Source organism: Miniopterus natalensis, chromosome 17 (assembly GCF_054644295.1).
Source record: "Miniopterus natalensis isolate mMinNat1 chromosome 17, mMinNat1.hap1, whole genome shotgun sequence".
Taxonomy (NCBI): domain Eukaryota; kingdom Metazoa; phylum Chordata; class Mammalia; order Chiroptera; family Miniopteridae; genus Miniopterus; species Miniopterus natalensis.
Window position 1 is genome coordinate 29907595 of NC_142097.1, and position 18166 is coordinate 29925760.

Here is an 18166-nt window from a genome sequence, read left to right on the forward strand (position 1 = left end):
GCTACAGACGCTAATACTGACATTGTGCTACATCCTCACCGGGCTGCGACAGCATGTGGGATAGAGACAATAGGATTTTAGAATCAAATGGAGGCAGGTTCAACTCTCAGACTACTGCTCAATAGCTATACAGTCTTGTCTTCATTCATAAAATGAACCTTCGAGGATCACTGAGGATTAAATAAAATTATGTCTGTGGAAGTGCCTAGCACTGGGCTGGTGCACAGGAGAGGCTGTGGATGTGTCCATGATTCTCCAAGGAGAAAGATTTCTTGGCAAATAACCTCTCATCACCACAGGTTTCTGAAGAACAGTAACCTCGTCGAAATCACTTTATGCAAATGCACGCTCAATTTCAGTCCCAGACCTTATAATAGTGTTTCCTGAAACACGAAGCAAGGAAAAATGAGAGGGCTTGTTAAAATATATGGACGGGGTGATTCTGATACAAACAAAAATTTGAGAACCGTGGATATGAAATGAGCTTATACTAAGCCAATTTCACTACAGTCAAGATTTTGGTGCTTTAACTGCGCAAAACCACTTCTTGCAGAATTCTATCTTAAAAGTGATTATTTCTTTCAGGGTGTGCTGCATATCACAAAACATGCTTTATTTATCCTGCATGTTTTATAAATTTATGTTATCAAACGATCAAACCATATTGGGGGGAAATAAATAGCAAAAAGGTTGGAAGTATTCGACATGTGCATCCATCAGGGAAAAACAATTTCTTGGTACAATCATATGATAAAATGTAATTCAGCCCTGACTGGTGTGGCTAAGTAGTTAGAGCATCGGCCAGTGCACCGAAGGGTTGTGGGTTTGATTCCTGGTCAGGGCACATGCCTAGGAATGTGGGCTCTATCCCCAGTAGGGGGCGTGCAGGAGTCAGCCCACTGATGTTTCTCATTCTATCTCCTTCCTTCATCTCTCTCTAAAAATCAATAAAAAAAACTTTTTAAAAAAATAATTACACACAAGCAGTACCACCTGAACTTCACAATTACCCTGTCTTATCACCTCCAGGATACAACAATCCTTATTATTGATGTGTAACACTTCATACACCAGGGGATAGCAAATTGTGAGAGATCAAGCAATGAGCCCTTATGATCCGGCATCTATTGCCCTGAATTGTTTTAGTTAATTCTCACTGCAATACTGCAAATTGGTAATACGAGGTACATGTTTCCACACCCATGTTACAGGTAAAGAAATGGATATCCATGAGATGAAAACCCATCATCAAAATGGGGTGGCTGTAAAATCTAGGGTCTCTGAGTCTCTACCTGCACCGCACAGATAATAACTTCTCTCCTTTCTCCTGCTAACGGGAAAAGTGTACAGGGTTCAGTAAGAGCAAAATAAATTATGCTGAAAGCAAGAGCGCAGTTATTTGTGTGTTAAGTGGGAGTGAAGTTACCAAAAGGTGGGAAGCCGATTGCCTTTGGCGGATAGTGTCATTTCTATTGTTATTAATTACCATACACATTCAACACGTCTGAAGCAACTACAGCATTGGCCTGAATCTAAACAGAGGGTGTTGCCTTGATTGATGTTGACTTGTAGCCTGAAATCTCCCAGCCCTAGAGCTCACCCCCAGCCAGGCCTCAGGCAAGAGCTCACTGGGGTTCCAAACAGCTCCCGCCAGGCACCTGCCATCTCAGCTCAGCTCCTGGAACCAGCCACATCGAGTGAGAGGCAGAGATGTGATGTGCGCTCCAGTCTTTCAACACTCGAATGCCCATAGTCTTCCCTGCATACCAACTGATTTTTCCTCCTTAGACATTGACAAACACAAAAGAATCTTAACGTTTGCCTGTAGTGAGAAACTTTAGGAAATAATCTTCGGGGATTAATTATAAACCTGCTCCCTTTTATCTCCTTCTGACTTCTCTATGGGATGCTTAGAATTTATGGAACTTCTGCAATGTTGGTGAGGAAAGAAACGGCCCCCCTCGGTGTTCCCAATCTCTGCATTTGCCCATGCATGACGGTCTCACTTCACAGGAGGCAACCACCCTTTGGTTTGAACTTAACTGGTGCTCATTTCCTGCTAAAATCGTAGAGAAATAAAGGTAGAGGGGAAACTGTGACACGGGAGCTGGAGGTAGTCAGCTGTGAAGGTTGCATTCCCATTAGCCCGCTGAGACTTTTTGATGGAGAAGTAGGCATTAAGTGAAATTGCAGTCCTTAAATGAGTCCAGTCAGGCTGCCTAAGTTTGGGGTTCCTAATCCTACAAGGAAGCTTTGCCACTAAGTTTGTCAATTAATTCCTCAGGCCCAAAGGGGATTTGAGAAAAGATTAAGCCATATGCTACAGATTTGTTTACACTTAACTCAGCAATATGTTGTTTAGAGAGTAAGACTTGGTGAGGGGGGAAAAGGCAGAAAGAAAGCTTAAAGTGCCCTTTTTAATACCATTAAGGATTTAGTTGCTTTGTAATAGTAGAGATTATTTTCCTGAGCGTAATTCAAGTCTAATCTTCCTTAACACCTTCAGCGTCAGGTGAAGTCAGAAGCAGCTGGCGTGCAGCGCGGCCCAGGCTTAGGAGGCCCCGACTCTCGGCAGGGCAGGCTTCCGAAGGGAAGGCCCAGATAACCCGCCTGCCTTGGAAGGAGAATGTGCGGGCCAAGAGCTCAAGGGCAGGCTGAAGGGAAGACCCAGATGCCACATTTGCTGCCCATTTTCTCCAGTGTTGTTCCCCGACCCAGTTCTCCACGGGAGTTATTCTGTTACGCCAGCTGTTTCCAGCTGTTAAGAACTAAAGTATTGAGCAAAATTCAACATGAAGGAACTTTTCCCTGTGTTGCTCTCAGGAAAGGTGATGTGACTCAAGAATCCAGCACTGGCACACACACCCCCCATTTTTCTTCGCCTTGCTTTTCTTCCCACTTTGCCCCCCCGCATTCCCAATAGTCCTCAAGTTTCTAAAGGCTGGAGAGGCACTGTTGACAACGAGGGCTATATCTCTAGGAAACTGGGTCGAGGGCAGAAACCCCGCGCTTCTTCATGTTATGAAGTCTAAAATGTCCTTTGATAGATTTCCCAGATAGGAAGTTTTATGTAGAGGGCACTAAAATGGGCAACGCTGGGAAAGATTATGGCTCCGTTAACTGCCACCTTCGTGGACGCTGACTGTGAGGAGGGAGGAGGTGGCAGGTCATATGTCTTTTTTCTAAATTTATTTACATCCCCCCTTTAGAGAGGAGAGGCGTATACAAAGATATTCTCTATTTCTTCAAATTTTCCCAATATTATAATAAAAGGTGCAATTATGCATACTTTTAAATATCCTAGAAACATATATTAACATTTTTAAGAGAAAAATTGTAAGATGTTTGTAACAAAATGCCCAGTATTCATTTGATAAGCAATGAGATCAATGATGACGGTGTTTAAGTTCTCTCCGTCTTGGATGCCGTTCCCTCCGATACCCACATGGCTCACTTTCCCTGCTCCTCAAAGCCTTTGCTCCTTCTAAGTGGGAACTCCTAGCCCGCCCTACTGAAAGCTGAATTCTCCATCCCCTCTCTCGGAGTATTTGTCTTTGTACAATCTGCCATTTTAACACAACACACGTTTGTCTTCTTTTCCCTTTGCTGTACACCCAGTGCCTTAAAAAGGGCCTGGCATACAGAAAGCACTCCATAAATATATCTGAGTGAAAGAAAAAATATATATATACGTGTAATGGGTCAGGGAAGGTTCTAGATGATCTTTGTCACCAAAGGTTAAACATCATATTGCAGAGCGGTTTTTTGCCTTCAGTGACCTAGAACCCTATTCCAAAACTAGAAATGACTGTCTTATCCTTGTTATATAGGTGAGGAAGCTGATATTCAAAGGTGCTACGTTGTTCGGTCAAGGTCATGCACTGTGTAAGTGGAACACTGACTATGTATCCAAGTCTTCGGCTACCAAATCCAGGGCTCTTGCCTGTAATAGTTGATTTTTAGCAGTATATTTAGTTGGTGGAGTCCAGAGATGTTACAGTGAGCTTTAAAAGATATGATTCGGGTAATTAGTGAAAATAAAATAATTTTGAGAGAAAGGAAAACAACAAAACAAGAAACTGGGGCAATTTTGCCCCCCAAGGAACATTTGGCAATGACTGTATTCATTCTTGTTGTCACAAATAGGAGAGTCCTCCTAGTATCAAGTCAGTAGATTAGGATGCTAAACATCCTGCAACACGTAGGATGGCCCCAACAACTAAGAATTTTCAGGTTCAACTTGTCAATAGAACTGAGGCTGAGAAACTGATAACCTGACACTGGATTAGTCTTTCGCACACCAAGCAAGACTAATGCACCATGAAAATTGGTATGTAAGGGACAGAACAATTCTTACCGCATTACCTTAAATCATTTAGTTCATTGTTTTAGTTCTAAACATTATTACTTAACCACTGTACTTTGCTTACATATAAAACCCTTTAATTGGCATTTAATTACTATTCAATTCTTTTTCTTGTAATTAACTCATTAAATGTCTTACTAAGTAAGAACACCACTAAGCAAATGAGCTAATTAGTGTCTAATTATAGGTTACTAAAGATTACCACAAATGACTTACAAATGGCTAGCTTCCTCACTACTACTGGGAATCTCAATAGCTAACCTCAAGTAATTGACTGCAATTTATATAGCGGGGTGTATACATAAACCACATGACTGTCAGGGCTGAAGAGAGAACCTTCCATCACTTCTTGGGGAATGAAGCGCATTAGCAAAAGGATTTTTTGGATTCACGACCACATGCCTCCATCCTGCAGCAGAGCCTGGAATGAGGAGTGACATATTGGAGTCAGACAGAAGCAGACAGCAGATGCACTAAACCAAGTAGGCATGGAGAGTCTGGCTTACTCAACACTGCAACACTGGTAGGGACACCCTAACAAATGAGAGATCAGAAGCCAGAGTCCAACAACCCCAGAAGGTAGGTTTTATTATTATAAATTTCCACTTATTATTGTCACCTGTTTTTCAGGTGAAGATGCTGTGTCACACAGCAAGCAAACAGGAATTTAAGGCAACAGTCTAGCACCAGAGTTGGTCTCTTAATCATTAGGAAATAATGTCTTGTTTCTACTACATTGCAAACTCAATATACAAAGCCTGTCATTGCATAATGAAGTAGATATATTTGCTTCATTGGTGAACTTATTTGAATTTGTAAGCCCAGAGAGTGGTCAGTTACACAGGCTTCAGACACCATGCCACTGGACAGACCTTAAATATTTTGTATTGAATTTCCCCATGATGGTTAAGGGTTATAGATACAGAAAGATGTTTAAGCATGGGAGTGATTGGATCTCATTTCTATTTCAGCAAGATCAGTTAACAACGTGGAAAGCAGGTGAGCTAGGGGAAAACTGGTGGCAAAGAAATTGGTTCCAGCACTACTGCACTTCATTTTCCAGGTGAGAATGCTAATGGTCTTGAACTAGGGCAGAGCAGTGAGGATGGACGACTTTCTTGTAGGTAAGACAGTTGGGTTAAAAGTCTTGCTTGACCTCCTATGAGACTGACATTGAAACTCTTACTCATATATTGGGGCTCAAGGTATAAAAAGAAAGGTGTTTGCTCATTTTTTCTAGGGAGTGAGCAATGTCACTTTTCTCTTTTTCTTCATGTTTCTCCACAGGCATCTCTTTTCGGAATGGTCTCAAGGATGAAGCATTCTTAGTGCTCGTAGACTTAGAAAGAGCACAGAAGGATCACTTGTCTCCAGGGGCAGGCAGCAGTCTACTTCCACACAGAGCCCCTGAATGAAATGCCAGAGTAAAAAGACATCCATTGGTATAAATTCCCAAGCTTGCTGCATTGCCAAGCCTTCCGCTCATGCGTTATAACATTTCGTGCACTGTATTTCATGACAAGAGGTGGGAGCAAATGTACTCTTCATCTCATCCATTCCACTGAATCCTGTATTTTTTAAATATGCATCTTAAATTACTAAAAATTTGGATTAATACCATTTCATAAAATGTGGTAATAATGAGTTATGCTATCCCTTGTTTCAGAGGAAGAACTAATTCATCAAGGCTAACTGAGCTGCCTTAGAGCCTCCTATGAGGTACAGATGCGTGTGATTTCAGAATCCTTTACTGTTCATGTGCAGAGCTAGATCTCTTGGCAAAATTGCCCCTCATATTCTTGGCAAATGACTCCAGGTGCAGTTATTAAGGTGAAATATTACGGTGTCACTGTTGAGATTTTTTTCCTCCTATAAAAACTGAGGAGAATTGCATGTCTCTCCCTGTAGAGGTCCCTAGTGACCCAGGTCCCACCTGCAGCTGTTAAGGCAAGATTCATCTCTATAAAAACATGGGCTTATCAAAGTTTCCATTGTAGACTTAAGAAAATCAGAGCCTCATTACCTATAAAATTATAAAATGATAGGCTCAGGAAGAAAGTTCCATAGCTTATTCCCTTTTCTCTTGGCTCCAGATGAAACAACACGTAAGGTGAAAATGCTGTGGTTCCTTAGGCATGTGAAGGGTATCTGTCTATAACACATCTCCTTTGAGGGCCAGAGCTGTTCTAGCTGCTTTGGCAGAAAAGGCAGCTACTTCTTCCTTTGTCTCACCATTCTACCTGGGCTCCTGCCAAAAATGCTCATGTGGTCAAGAAGCACAACCTTCCAAATAGAAGGACCATTTATCTTATCAAGGGCATTCAAGGATGTGTACTTTCCTGCTGCAAGTCCTAAATAGGTTTATTTAGGGCCAGTGGGAGGATGACATAGGACAGTAAATTTTCCAAGACCATCTCTCTCAAACCTGTTCCAGAGATTGACAGCCCTCACAGTTCAGAATTTGAATACAATCTGAACATAAATGCCAGAGGACTTTAAAAATCTAATCTCTCTCCTTTTTTACATTTAACAAACCCAGCAATGTGAAACTACTCCCTTAAGTCATAAAACTAGATAAAGGCAGACCAAGGGTTAGAATTCAATGATTGTACATTGTCCAAATAACTTATGTGCCTTCTGTTGTGGAATGTACTCCTGCTTCCAGTTCTCCTTTGATAACATGATGACTATCACTTTCCTCTTCATTATTAAGGAGGAGGGGATATTTGGAGAATTTAACTTCTGACTTGTAGAATTATTGAGACCTGAGATATATGGGACAGAAGCTTACAAGTTGCTGAGTCACTGCTGAATTGTTTTATTGCTGTAAATGTTGTGGCCAAGTGCCCTGAAAATGGACATTTCTTTTTAAAAGGAAGAATCTCAACCATACAAAGGAAACTACACTGAATTCCCCATGCTCTCTGGGTAAGGAGAGTTGGTGTTTGGTATCAGAACTGAGGACAGCCCCGCCAGTGTGGCTCAGCGGCTGAGCATCAACCTATGATCCAGGAGATCATAGGTCAATTCCTGGTCAGGGTACATGCCCAGGTTGCGGGCTAGATCCCCAGTAGGGGGCATGCAGGAGGCAGCTGATCAATGACTGATGACTGATGTTTCTCTCACTACCTCGCTCTCTCTCTCTCCCCCTCTCCTTTCCTCTCTCTGAAATCAGTAGAGATATATTTTTTTTTAAAGAAAAAAGAACTGAAGACAAGACTGAACACGTATGGCCAGGAGAGCATGAGCTTGGACCTTTTTAACAACTCTTCAGGAGACCAGAGGAACAACTGGGGAGAAGAGCAATTAAAGTTCCAAACTCCTGTGCCACTCTCTCTCCCAACCTTATAAAATAATCCAATATACCTACCAGTCCTCTCCTAGCTCTGTGTGATATTTAATTTAATGGGAACTTGTGCTAAGGGCTGCATGCTTAAAAGGATTTATGAGCAGACTGTTCAGAGGAAACTTTATGGTTTCAGGATCTCAACTCAAACCCACTAAAGAGAGTGTTATTTCTTTGCTGGAATCTCAATTTCTGCAACAAGGAAAACTACTGTGGAAATTAGAACTGCTTCACCTAAAAGGGCCCTTTGTGTCCTTTGCATATTTCTGTCAGAACCATGCATTATGGCCATTGGAAATGTGGTTTGAATGGGGCTGGGGGACTAGGAGATGAGCAGTAGAAGCTCAGTAGTTTAAAGTCACTAAAAAGTCACTTGGAGATTTCTGCTGGTGTTGGCAGGAGCAGGGAGATTCCTGAGACTAACCAAGCGGCCAAGACATGGCTTTTTACCTTTCTGTTGAAAATATTTTAAAATGAAAAAATAGAGAACCCACAGACTGAGAAATGTCTGTTAGATCTAAATGTCTTTTGAATATTAAAAAGAAAAAAAGGAATCTGGGCTATAACTAGATCTGATCAACTTTCAAATAATAGATATTTAATTGAAAAAACTAAACTTTCTGTAAATAAAAAATGAGGAAAAAAATCTCTTTGTTTCCCTATAACACTAGCCTGAATGGGGGTAGGCCAGGGATCAGCAAACTACTGGTGCACAGGGCCAGATAGTAAATATTTTAGGGTTTCAGGGCCTCAAACTGTCACAACTACTCGATTCTGCCATTGTGGTGTGAAAAGCAGCCATATAGCACATAAGCAAATGAGCATGGTTGCATGCCAATAAAACTTCATTTATAAAAGCAGGCAGTGAGCTATAGTTAGCCTGCTGATTGGCCATAGTTTACCGGTCAGTCCCTAGTCTAGACCTTGATACCAGGCTAGCTACATGGAATCCTAAGGGATCACTTTCAACTTGAAATCTCCAAAGAAAAAGAAGTGTGTGAAATGGAGATAATTGGGTTACCATAGATGCCTAATTGACAGATGCCATGAAGAACTTTGGAAAATTCCTTGACTTTCTCTTGACTTGACCTTCTTGACTTTCTCCCATAAAACTCAAGGATTTATGGGTTAAGGGTCTTTATTTAAGGCATCTGGTCTACTTTACAGGACCTGGTCTACTTTAAAGCACCCTAGTTTAATTGTCAACAAGAAAAGCTGGATACTGGAAATACAGAAGATGGTGCACTAGTGATAAATCCAACCCACCTCAGTCTTCTAACAGAAAATCACAATGCACTTCATAACTGTGAGCATGGAAATGGGGCTGGAAGACTGTCACTGGAATAAGAGACTAACAGACATCAGCTACCTTTTCTCAATCCTCTCCCCAAGAATCACTTTGTAAATCTGAAATGGGGGGGGTCACTAACAATTCTCAGATGTTTTACTCACATGTTTTAGAGTTTTTATTGAAGGAATATGCCTTTAAAATTCACACATCATTTATCACTTTGTTTTATGCAGGGGAAAGGAACTGCCTAATGTCCATATGTGTTGTCATTTGTTAAAGGCTTTCCTTAAATGTGATGATAAATCAGTCTCCAGCTGTGTGTCAGCCACGCTGTCACAGGGAGAAAAGTCTTGGCTGCTTCTCGGATTTTAGGCTTCTCTTAAAGTAAACTCACAGATTCCAAACTCTTAGAAGGAGAAAAGGCCTCAGCGAGTCACCTCCATTATCACCTAAAATATGGCCCCTTGTACCTATGGGGCTTCTTTTCAACACTATAAAGGAACTTCTCTGACTGCTGCCGTAGTTTCTCTTAGCAAGAAAAACCCTCCCCTTTTCTGTTTTGCCTTTGCCAGTCATAACCTCTGCTAGCTGATTTATTCTAAAGAACTTCAAGGTTTTTTCTAGAGATATAATATTTAAATATTTTTTAAATATAGATTTTTAAATTTTTCAACGAACAGAATATTCTCATGCGAAATAACGCAGTTTGATTTTCTCTCTTTGTTAGAAAAGATATGACTTGGGTGGGTTCCCAGATGACAGGGGAAAATAACGTTCCTTTGCCCCATTTCTGATTATTTCATCTCCAGCTTATTCTTGATCCTTTGATTACAGTCAATTTCCTTGTATTTGCCTTATAGGTAGATCCCCTTCTTGCCCGTCTGGTGCCTCTTTAAGGGGATCATTTCAAAGACCTGTACCCCACCACACTCACGCAAAAGGCAATACAGGGTGCGCTTCTGGGTTAAGACACAAAAACTACACCCCTTTCTGCCGCAGCTATGAGGCCACAGGGAAAGGGGTGGGATTCAGAGCTAGAAGGTCTTGATTCAGACACAATTCTGGCTGTGAACATTTGATTCTGAGCCCCCTCTGAAAAGGGGAATCATAACATCCATCTACCTCAGAGTTGTGAGGATATAAGGAGATAAAGCACGTAGAAATGCTCTGTGGATTGTAAACAGCTAATCTGTTATTGATGACCTGATAACTTTCCTTTGCTGTACTGGGAGAGTTATCTCATGAACATAAAACCCTTCTCCTCTCTGAGCCAGATTGCCTTGGAGAGGGTCAGACATCAGAGAGGCTCATCACCCTCAACATCTTCTGGTGAGTTTCTTGCCTCCCATAGCACTGTCTGAGACGATGTCTACACTGATGTTGGCCTGAAATGCTTAGAGCAGCAACGCCTCACTTAGCTAAATAGCCAGCCGAGGGAGGAGGTGGGGGGAAAGAAGGGGACCAGGGGATAAAGGACAAAGAGAGTATTAGATGATGCTGTGCCAGAATCAAATTATTTCTGCAGAAGGCATGCTTTTCTCAAGCTAGCCCACACTTAGAAACGGTTGTAGTCAGTCCTACAGATCAAAGAGATGAAGCAGGAAGCTCGAGCACTGCATGGGGAATGCCCTGCCGAAGCTGATGGCAACAGGAAGGGCCCACCCGTGTAGACAGGTGGGGGGATCTGTACGTCAGTAGTGAAATCTGAACAACTGCCAGCTGAGAGACTATGAATCTTACATATTCTAATGTTCTCTAACAGTAAGAGGGACTTCCCAGCACGTACTGCGCGGGATGAAAGCCGTCTGAGAGGAGAAACCCACCCGTGACAAAGAGCAGTGAAAGAAGACGAGCCAGACAGGGACACCGGGAGCAGTTCAACCTTCCCTTAGTGACGAGAGTTAGAAGTTAGCCTTAGAATTATACTATTAAAAAAATATATATAATAAACACATAAAACCCTACTGGATGGAATTTAATTTGTTTTATATAGAAACAGTACTGCTCCTAAAATGTATAGTTATTGCCAGCTAAATTTTCCTGCTGCCTATAGATATACAGGGTGTCCCCCAAAAATGTATACACACTTGAACAGCTGATAGCTCAATTTTGACAATGAAATGTATTTTAACAAACGCTGCTTTTATAATTGTTCGAAGTGTGTGTATACATTTTTTGGGACGCCTGATATATTTTTTTAAATTTTCAAAAGTATTTTAGAAAATTAACTGACCTGAGTCAAAAGCAACTGATTGTCAAAAGTCTGGTGACCAAAATGGGTGAAGGAAACAGCCCTATCAATCCTGACGGACTTGTGCCATCACCGGGGATTTTTCTATCTAATGTTGCCACATTTTATGCTGACTGTGAAATGTTCTTCTGACTTTTCCTTCTCTGTATTGTGAGCAGAAACTTAGAGTTTGGAATTTTCTAATTATGGACGAGTTCATGGGTGTGTGATAAGAGAATCGTTTCTTAAACTAAACTCAAAATCCTACAAGTGAGAAGAGAAGAGCTCTCAGGAAGAGTAAGAACAATTTCCAAGACAGTTTTGCCTCTTCGATGAGCACATCCCACTTTTAATCCTGAGGTCAATCACGTGCATTCCGCAAGGACATTGCCCTTGTTGGGACACACTGGAATTTTTAAACACAACTGGATTAAAATTAAGTAATTAGCACTACACAAACGGAGACATACAAACGTAAAAACAAAATCATCAGGTTTAAAAACTGTAGGCTAAGAATCCTATTACGGTGAGTACGAGGCATGGTGCTAGACACAGAATATTTTTTAAAACTATTTAATCGGAATTGGATGAAAATTCTAGCTGTGCTATTATTAGCTATACAATATGGGAAAAGTTCATTTTCATGAACTCGTTTCCTCACCTTTAGAAAGAGGTGGCGGTATTTATTTTTCATGTTGTATTACATGGTTCAGTCTCCCAGCAATAGCTGAAAGAGTCACAGGTATAGATTTAATTCAAGATGGGCTAATCAAATGCTCTCTTCTGAGAATTTGGAAATTTTTAATTGAGAGACAAACACTGAAAGTCTTTGGAGTAACATTGATATCACTGCTCTGGAGAAAACACCATAGACTCCTGCTTCTGAGATACTAGGGACTGTTTTTCCCCTTGCTCTTCCACAGACATGCTTAACTCTTCCTTTGATCCTGTGCAATAATACCCCAGGGTCCTTCCAATAATTATCTGTAGGTTTGGTTTTCTATCTGTGGCCTTAGTAGCCATAATTTGCTTTCTATTTCTTGTAATCAAAATAATTCTGAATCAGAAATAAATACTCAAACTACTTACCCTCTCTGACCTTCAGTTTCCTCTTCTGTAAAACTTTCATAGTAACAGCATTCGCCTCAGAGGGTTGTAACAAGGATTATATGTGTTAACACACATAAAATGCTTAGAACTCTGCTTGATCTCAGTAAATGTTCTAATAAATATTATCTATTATGCTCATTATTGTTAGTTATTGTTACTGTTCCTTATAAAACACAAAGAAGATATGGTAAGTAATATGCCTGCGTAGGCATATTCAAATGAATATTTTTAAAATAGTTTTAAAAAGTGAGATGGCTTTAGAAGTTTTAAAAGGCACTATATAAGCCCAAGTATTATTATTTACAAAATGGTAATTCTGTTGTTCTGTTCTTATAACTCAGATGAACCCTGTATATACTTATCAAAGCCCAGATTGCACTGACCAAGGACATTACATTCATTCATCATTCGAATGGACCTGTTAAGTATCACAATCACTACTTTCTGAATTATTACTGTGGCATACTAACTTGCGAAATCTTCCAGTTACCCAGAGAGCTTGGCAGCTTTCTTGGCTGCTTCTTTGGGTTGCAGAGATTCAAAAGTGAGATTCAAAGGTGAGTTGTTTGTGAAACCGGCAGGCCAGTGACGCGTAGCTATCTATTCATACAATTTTATGGTATAGAGTTAAAGTTGGGGGAGATTTTAGTGCAGGCAGACTTGAGTCAAAGACATAGAGGAGAATGAGATTTGAGAGGGAATTGCCTGGCATCTGTCTTCCTGCTGGCCAGAGGGACCGATTTCAAAATACTATAAAGACAGAAAATAAATCCAGAAGCTACAAGGTAAAGTCTAACGAAGGACATGTGCGATTCCGTAGAAACTGTGCTTCTACAGGACATGTTATGCAGCAAGACAGAATTGGAGTGCCATTCTCATCACACCAAGCCCACCCCAAACCCATGTTCTCTGCCACAAACCTGGAGTGCTTTGGGTTCCCTGCCACCACAGATGACAGCTAACCCAGTGGAGCCATGCTTTGTGATGAGGGGACAGCTGCAGAGCCACAGTCAGGAGCCATGATCAGAATGCAGAGCGAAGGCACTGGCTGGGGGATCAGTTGCTTGGAGCATCAACTCATACACCAAAAGGTTGCAGGTTTGATTCCTTGTCAGGGCACATACGTGAGGCAACCAATTGATGTTTCTCTCTCGCATCAATGTTTCTCTCTCTCTCTCTTTCTCCCTTTCTCTCTCTCTCAAAAATCAATAAGAAACATATGCTCAGGTGAGGATTAAAAAAAATAATAATGCAGAGCAGAACCTGTGCATACTTGTTCCTGAGCACATGTGTGCATATGCCCAAACCCTGAGGATTCTTAGGGGAAACCAGGGGAAGTTTTGAAAGGGATTTTGATTCTGTAAAATGGAAATTAATGGTCTGCATGTACAGGGGAGACAACCCTCAGCAGAAGTAAGCATTCTCACTACCTAGTAGGCAATGAGAGTGGGATTCGATTCACTCCTCTCTGTCTCAGAACCATTCCATTTCCAGACTATCACACTTCCAGCTTACATCATAGCATGGTCTCTACCAACATAATAGCTACTTATGGGGAAAGAAAGAGCAGGAAAAAAATGGAACTGGAGACCTTTGTTTCCCTCTAAATTACCACAATGTCCAGTAATTTGGCTAAGTTCTGCAGCACACACATGCTCCCACACACATAGACCTTCGTTTTGTGTACCAGAGGAAGTGTGTGGTTAGTGAGGTAACATTTAGTAAAAACAAAAACATAAATGGTGAACACACAATACAATATACAGATGATGGATTATAAAACTGTACACCTGAAATCTATATAATTTTATTAACCAACATCACCCCAGTGAATTCAATCAAAAATAAAACTAACATTTTTTAAATGTGCATATAATTAATAAATTAATTATATTAAAGCTTAAAAAAAAAGGCTCATTAACCAATATCACCCCAATGAATTTAATATAATTTTAAAAATAAAAATAAAGGATCATTTCCATGTTATCTTTCCCCTTGGCGAGGAGAAAGGCCAAGGAGTGAGCCACGCTAAGACCATGACGATGGAGGCAGTGAAAAGACAGACATTACGTCTTACATGTGCCTCTCCAAGTCTGAATCCCTCCATCCCCCAAAGGTAGGCATGCTTAATTAAATCCATATTTTTTAAGCACTCCAATCTTTTTTAATGTCATGATTTTTCATCTTTTGCATCTGGGCAAATACTCCTATTTTGGCACGAAAAGGAAAAGGCAGGGCAGGTTCCAGAAACCCTTCTGCTGCTCGGAGACCTTGCAGCCTGCAAATGAGTTTTTCACAAATTGAAGAGGCCACCTCCCTGCGCTACACCTAGGGCAGCACGTGGCATTTTGCAAAGTGGCTTCACCTTCCCGCCCTCCCCTCAGCCCAGCCCAGCCCATGTTGTTCAGAGCCCTCCCTGGAACCATCCGGTGCCCGGAGCGTGGCTGGTTCAGCCAACGTGCCTCGGAAGCACCCAGGACGGCGGCTGCAGCCAGAGCAGATTTTTAAATAGAGGCCGTCAGTTATTTTCATTCGCACCCCCAATGGTCTGTGCTACTTTGCTGCTGAGAGCTCTCCCTCTGCTTTACTCAGCAGCGTGCTTTTGTGAGGACTACGTACACTGAGAGCAAAAGGACTCCTTCCAAATGTGGCCCCAAACGGTTGATAATAAAGGATTTAGTGAGGATCTTACAAGAGTAAGGATTTCTATACACTGTGCTTTACTTTGGAATTATGTCTTCATTGGACTCCAGAGAACTCCTTTTAGTCCTTGATTATTAGAGACCTTGGCTCTCCCACATGTGCCCAAAATAAACCAGGAAGGGTTGAGATTTACCGCCATCCTGAATTAATTTCTCTCTCTCTAGGTTCCCCCAACACCTCAAACTTACCTTTAACTTTATATTTACTAAGTGTCATCATTGTCTATGTGTTTCTCTTCCCCTAGCCAGTAAGTACCTTAAAAACAATGTATTTTAGACATTTTTTTAGCCCCAAAGTCTAACCGAGTGTCTGGCAAGTACCTAACAGGTATTCAATATATATATATTGTTGGATTGAAATGTTATATGTCCATGACAACCATTGTAATGCCCTCGGGCACAAGTTGTACTACAAGATCTTATTTCCTCTCCATTTATACCTCACGTCCACCTGCTCTTTACTCCGTGAACTACCACAGCCCTGCCACACAGCTATGGCCGGAACCACAAGAGGATGACAGTTCTAAGGGGGACAGAGAGAAATGTTCAGAAGGAGCTAGTGGATGTGGTATCCAGATCGCCTACTTCTTTACCTATATACCCCACTTAGTCAAGCTCAAACCCTACATTACTTGTACTAAGAAAGGGAAACTATAGCATACGTGTCCTTTTGGGGAAAGTGTCCTACAGAAGCTAGAGCCCTAACTTCAGAGGCATAAGGCTAAAGTCACACTCCTTACTTATAAGATGGCCCTAGATGAGTCACCCAACCTTTCTGAAGCTCATTTTCTTTACCTGCAGTACCTTTCTAGCCATAGGACTGGTGTCTGGATTGTACGAGTTGCTCTATATTCTGCAGATCATAAAACAAGAGTTACTTCTAAGATCATGTGAATATTACATTTGGAATGGATCCTCTAATGGCAAGAAGTGGTCAATTGGCATCAGATTAATAGTTGGTGCTCTGCCAAGTAAATATTAAAATAAGTTTACAGTTCTCAAGACTAAACCAAGTGACAATGTGGGGAGGCAGCCTAGCTACGTACTAGGTACAGGAATCGCTGGCTGGGGTGGTAAGAGCCATGACTGACCCACTATGCAGCTGGTTGCTCTGCAGATAATCAGGACTTGACTAAATTATAGGAAGGGCACGAGACAGCACCTTGCACTGCCATTACCCATATGGCGGAAAACGGAGGTTGTGTGTGTGCCAAGTGCAGATCCAATTAAAACTTGGAAAGGTTGCTCCATTATCACATTTGCAGCCACAATGAAATTTATGAACTGAGAAGAGCTGCCAAGACTGTGTCTCCATTTTGGAAGGTGGGACATCTGCTAACATTAGTATGGACATGGAGCATGGGGGGTAGTCACGAAAATTCTGTTTCAAAATGAACATTCAAAATAAATTGTGGTTTATTTTAACGTTCTAAATACCAAGCCTTACACTGTTTAATGTGCCTCTGTTTCCTTGTGACCTCTCCAAATTGGTGATTTTTTTAAAATATAAGTGACTTTCCCCCTCCATAATGATTTCCAGAGTCAAAGCTTTTAAAGATTAGGATTCATGTGTGATTATAATTTAAACAAGGAGGGTGTTCTATGATCAGAATTAAGAAGTTTTAAGGAGGACCCTTGATACTTTCTATGGAGCTACCAGGCAATGCTGGAATTATATGTGATGTGATTCAATCACCTATATGAGGCAGTAAAGCTGCAGAGCTCTGGAGCATGCAGTCAAGTAATAATATTAATGTATTTGCATAATATGTTACATACAACATGAACTTTCACAGTTCCCAATTATTTTAAATCACACGGCAGCCCTGGCCAACATGGCTCAGTTGGTTGAGCATGATCCCATGCACCGAGAGGTCGCCAGTTCAATTCCCGGTCAGGGCACATGCCGGGGTTTTGGCTTAATCCCCAGTAGGGGGGGTGCAGGAGGCAACCAATTGATGTTTCTCTCATCAATGTTTCTCTCTCTCACTGATGTTTCTCTCTCTCCTTCTCCCTCCTTCTTTTTCTAAAATCAATACAAACTTTAAAAAAAAAAAACAAAAAACAACAACCACATGGCAATCTGATGTATTCCCATTTTTCAGAAAGTAAATTAAGATTCTGAAACATTAAGCAAAACATTGATACTCTCACAACCAGATGGTAGGGAGAGGAGGAACAGAAGCCAGGTTTTCTAAATTCTACTCCACATATATGTACTTAATTCATAAGCTACATAAATTTATGTCAATAGATCCATGGAGAGCTAAATGTTTTCATCTAAACGATTTCTTCAAGATTATCATGCTGAAAGAGTACATTAAAATCCATTTTCCTATTAGGATGAAACCTTAAATTGAACGACGTGAACCAAAAGCAAAGCTCTCAAAACAGCACTAACAAATTCTGCATTGGACTATGAAGGAAATCAAAAGGCCCTGGCGGTGTGGCTCAGTTGGTTGGAGCCTCTCCCAGTACACTAAAACAGTTGTGGGGTCGATCTCATATCTATCTATCATCTATCATCTCTCTCTCTCTTTCTTTCTCTCTCTCTCTCTCTCTTTCTCTATCTCTCCCTTCTCCTCTCTCTAAAATCAATGAGCATGTCTTCAAGTTAGGATTAAAGAAAAAAGAGAGAACCAGAAAGCACCTGGACTCCAAAATTGACACAGTACCACGAAGGAAGGACAGTGCCATGCCAAGAGCTCTAAGCTGAAAGACCTGAGTTTGGTCCTTGTGGCACAACCTTGGCCAAAGCCTTTCATTTATTTTAGCATCATTTCCACAACGGGAAGAAAAGATGTAGTTGCAGTAGATTCTCCTTAAGATCTCTTCATGATTCCCATGAAGGACACTGAGCTGGAATCGCCACCTTGTGTTTTCCTGATGTATTGTCAGATCTGAGTTTAAATGACAGCTCCAGCAGGCTCCACACGTACCATTTTCCCTATAGTAATTCAGCCCCCTGTGTCTGCAGATGAGTGAGTGTCTAAATAATCCAGGGGATTCCCTGTTTTATTTAAAGTTTTGTTTTTGTCTTTTCCTTAAAACAGGAAAAGAACTTCCGGTTTCCATCCAGGAGAATCCTGCTCCCTTGCCCTGACCCTTCAGAGAACAGGCC